A 5,033-nucleotide genomic window follows, 5' to 3' on the forward strand; every position below is an offset into this window, starting at 1 on the left:
ACACACATCTAAACACTTACCTATAGATTCAATCTTACATGCTGTCAATGATCAATAGAACACTATCAAATATACTTATACACCTATATCGACATTACACACCAGCACACATCCTAATCACTTATGAAGTCATCCTACTCACTTATGCAAATAATGGATCATACTTACTTTTACTTAGCTACACACTTATAAAAACACCACTTCATCTATTCATATAGATAGTTACTCATACTTAGTGTGTTATAAAATCACTATTACAAGTATACAGTTATCCATACAGCCACTCATACAATCGCTGAGTCTTATGTATACTTATTTAAATACAACAACTGACACATACACTGGCTTTTATTTTTTCTAGTTTTTGGACATGTACCATTGAGACATATATTTTCTCATCACCACACCCATAAAGATATTCACTCACCCACACAACTGTTATAAGGGGTATGAGGAGGAAGAGAAAATTGAACTAAGATGGAGACAGCTGCACTATAAGGAAAGCATCCTTAAGGCCAAGGCCGATTTCTATGCCAGCTCAATTGCTCAAGCATCAAATGGGACAAAAGCCCTCTTTGAAATTACTAAGGCACTGTCTGCCCCTAAATGCATGGACAATAAAGTGGCAGCATCTCAAAAACTTTGCGATGAAATTGCCACACATTTCCAGGACAAGATCGCTAAGATCGTGGATAGTCTCACTGCCCACAACAAGGCTGAACAACTTAATCCTGTACAGTGGGGAGCTTAAGATCAAGATCAACTACAACTGGTATCTCTAAATAATTTCCAAACCCTCCCTAAAGCTGCTTTTGAAAGTCTGATAGAGAGTGTCTCCTCAGGCTCACCGAATGATCCCTTCCCCTCCAGAATATGGAAGTCATCTGGCCGAGACACTCTTCCCTGGTTGAGGCAGATATGTAATCAGTCCCTGGAGAAAGGAGAGGTCCCAGAGGAATGGAAACAGGCGGTGGTGACCCCACTGATTAAAAAGCCTTCCCTGGATCCATCAGTACCGGCCAATTTCAGGCCTATTTCTCTCCTACCCTACCCAGTAAAGATCCTAGAGAAAACAGTTAGTAGGGAACTGTCGTGTTTTCTGGAGGAGAACTCCTTGCTGGATAAAGATCAGTTTGGCTGGTCACGGGACGGAGACGGCCCTGGTCACAATGTTGGATAACCTGCGGATGCGTGCCGACAACGGGAATGCGACTGTGCTAGTGCTTCTCGATATGTCGGCGCATTCGACACGGTGAACCATCTCATCCTACTGGAAAGATTACAGATTCTAGGAGTGAGGGGGCGGGCACTGCAATGACTACAATATTACCTGGAAGGACGTCACCAGGTGGTTACACTAGCTCCTTTCACTGCCAGTAAATCATCAGTCATCCATGGGGTGCCGCAGGGCTCAGCGATCAGTCCCATCTTATTTAATATTTATCTGCATCCCCTGCTCCCCATTATAAAGTCTTCCGGAGTCTGCTTAGTCAATTATGCGGACGATATACAACTGGCATTCTCTCTGGAAGGTGACAACGCAGTATCCCTTGACCTGTTTCAGGAATGCATGCGGAAGACAGCCAACTGGCTTAGTAGGAATTCCCTACAATTTAACGCTGGAAAGACCGAGGTGCTTTACTGTTCCTTGGGTAGGCTACCTAGACAATTCCCCTCTGAATTTAAGCTTACCCCAGAGGAGGAACCACTGATCCCGGCAAGTAAAGTACGTAATCTGGGGCTGGGGGTGCTGATTCACAATGACCTCCAGATGGAATCACAGGCTAATAATACCGCCAATGTCTGTTTTGTTCTAATACGTATGCTGCCTAAAATACTTCCCTTGCTACCTAAAGAGGCGCGATCATTGGTAGTAAGTAGTATAGTAGGTAGCAGGCTGGATTATTGCAACTCCCTGTATCTGGGGGCCCCATTATACATTCTGCAGGGGCTCCAAAGAATCCAGTTTGCAGCAGCTAAACTTGCCCTTGGTTGGCAACGCTGCTCCTCGACAACATTGGCTCTGAGAGAGCTGCATTGGCTACCAGTGATGGAATGTATCCGCTTCAAATCCCTGTGTTCGGTCTTTAAAGCGGTACATGAGCTAGGGCCCGTTCCTATGCAGGTTCTCTTGGTATCAACCCACTAGGCAGCTCCGCTCGGCCAGTGCCGCCCTACTTACGGTGCCTAGGTTCAAATGGGCTAGGCTAGGAGGCAGAGCATTCAGTGTGGCTGGCGCTCGGCTGTGGAATGGACTTCCCCAGAGCCTTAGACAGATCAGCGCCTTGCTAGAGTTTCACAGGAACCTGACAACCTGACTTTTTCCTAAGGCTTAGCTCGAGCCCTCTATCTTGGCTCTGGCAGGTGTGACCTATTCGATCATGGTTCAGTTTTTAGTCTGAAGCACCAGGATACCCGTGGGGTGACAGTAAGCGCTATATACATTTTAAAATCAATCAATCAATCAATCAATCATAACATGTAGTTTTAACTTCATACACCTACTGAATCAACTATTCACACATCTTTGGGCTGTCACACCCCTCCACCGAACCACACACACTGTAGTGTAGTTCCTATATTGCCAATAGGCTCTGCGCATTGGAATAACATAAACGATAGTTTAGACGTAGGACTGAGGTCGACTAGGTCTCTATTGAATATGTTAGACTTAATTATGAATGCCAGCTAGCTCAGAGGTCACTAGAAACTTTCTCGAGTGAACAGGAAGGAGTTAACTTTCCTGAATAGACAAGAAGGGATTAGTTTCTGACAACCGCATAAACATGACAACTTTTGCTCCCTCCACAATAAGGAGTATATCTCCAGAGTTGCGGAAACAATAGATAGTTATTTCACTCAGTCAATTGTGCATGCTTAGTTTCACCAGGAGTGCAGAGAAATAGAGAGACGGGCGTGTTCAATAAAAGTGGTTATTTATTGAGCAGTCTTCTTTCTCATGCAAGAGAAGTGAATTGCCACAATTTCAATACTTGTCATAAAGTATAGTGCGTACAGTAAAAGGAGTATTATAAAATAATACTGTAAAAGCATTGATATGGTTTCTAAGCCATAAGATACTTAAAATGGATAAAATACATACAATGATAAAAGTTTACTAAACGTACTCAACTGGTGCTTCTAAAATACGCCTACCCCGGTGTACCTAACCTAAACCTAGTACGTGGAAGGAATAAGTGAGATGTAGTTTGAGTTAAGATAGTTTTTGCCAAGAATCTGAATCAAGAATTCTCTAAGGGTCTAATCAGCTCCGTACCTTGGTTATAGAATGAAGGAGGTCTTGTACCTCTCTCACAGGACTCGATTTCCCAGCAACCCGCAAGGGTGACTGGAAAACACTGGAGCTGGATTTCTCGGCAGGAGAAAATACAGCGTCTCTCTCAGTGCGTCAATGGGAGGGTCGGCTTCCTTCGGCACTCGTTTCAGCAGGGCGTCGGGTAAGTAGATAGCCGATCTGCTCCAAACCACCGTGTGCTTGCTAAGGCAGATGCTGGTATATTTATACCTGGAAGGTGCCGAGTTTGACGTAAGGTTGGACATAAGACGTCACTAAGAACACGCAGTTCTTTTAGGACTCCAGGAGTTCTTGGACAAATCAAAACAGAAGCAGGGGGAATTCCCGGGCTGCTGGAGGCTTGGTTTGTTTAAGAACGCGTTGTACTTTCTAGGAGTCTATGGGAGTAGCCTTGCCGTATTTGGACTGCATTGGCTATGACTAAATATGGATATGATTCTTATGCCTTTATAAGGATATGATTTGTTATAACCACATAAGGGCATAAATCGGGAATATTTAAATAGGGTCCTAGATATGTTCACAACAACACATTCACTCTACCATACAAATACTCAGTAAACTAATCAATAACTAATATAGACTTTCACATAGATAGTAACAATCGGGTGCAGCAGTTTACACAACAACTGACAAAGTGATGCAGATATTCACTCAGTTTAGTCACTAATCAATATATTTATTTAACGAGACACTATAAATTATTCAAGTAAACAGTCAATCACACTGCTACTAAATCCTCCATCCAGATATTTATATTTATATATCCACTCATTCTACAATGCAAATTGCTATATATATATAATAGATATTTAAATAACAAACCAAACCACATTCACTGGATGATGTCATTGGCATTTACAAAACCTATGAAATTCACAAAAAAAACATAGGTTTTAGGCACGTTATAGTTAGGCATTAGCATTTAAAAAACCTTTGAAATTCACTGAAAAACCCATAGGTTTCCCACATGTTATAGTTAGGAATTGGCATTTAAAAAACCTTCAGAAATTCACAGAAAAAACCAAAGGTTTCCCACATGTTATAGTTAGCTGGAAATGTTGCTCATACAAAACCATTGAAATTTCCCCGTTATAGTTAGTTTAGCTAACTCTAACTCGCGCGTGCTCGCTTCGGCAGCACATATACTAAAATTGGAACAATACAGAGAAGATTAGCATGGCCCCTGCGCAAGGATGAAACGCAAATTCGTGAAGCGTTCCATATTTTTTTCTATTTAGTACTCACTAATCAAAAAAAACAACAACAAAAAAAACTATAACTCGCGCGCCCGCAATTCACTGCTGATGACGTCACATATTACATCACTCATGACATGGTCAGTGACATCACTCATGACATCACTGATGACATCTCAAATGACATCACTGATGACATCATCCAGTGAATGTATGTCTTTCTGAAAAATAAACATTTTTTATATGTGTATATCTAAAGGTCGATGGAAGAATAAATGGGTAAATAAGTGTCTAAATGTTTTTTTTTATAAAATTGATTGTATAACTGACTAATTAAGTGTATCTTAGTGAATACATGTATTAGCCAGTGATGTTTAAATATTTAAATATCTGTATCAGTGTCTCACTTTGTGTATACGTGGCTGCATGGGTTGGTGAGTAGCTACATGAGTGTGTATATGGGTTATTAGTTGTTTTTTTAGTATCAGTATGAGTCTCTGTATGGTTCGTTGGGGTAT

The 5,033-nt window shown here is 41.5% G+C and overlaps 1 non-coding gene across 1 annotated transcript; it reads left to right on the top strand.

The window, feature by feature from the left end:
• Positions 1 to 4,440: 4,440 nt before the first annotated feature.
• LOC144820548 (U6 spliceosomal RNA) lies at positions 4,441 to 4,547 on the top strand. The gene has a single exon (XR_013607837.1). It is a non-coding gene; the product is annotated as a U6 spliceosomal RNA (small nuclear RNA).
• The last annotated feature ends 486 nt before the right edge of the window (positions 4,548 to 5,033 follow it).

Source organism: Lissotriton helveticus, chromosome 2_1 (assembly GCF_964261635.1).
Source record: "Lissotriton helveticus chromosome 2_1, aLisHel1.1, whole genome shotgun sequence".
NCBI classification, from domain to species: Eukaryota; Metazoa; Chordata; class Amphibia; order Caudata; family Salamandridae; genus Lissotriton; species Lissotriton helveticus.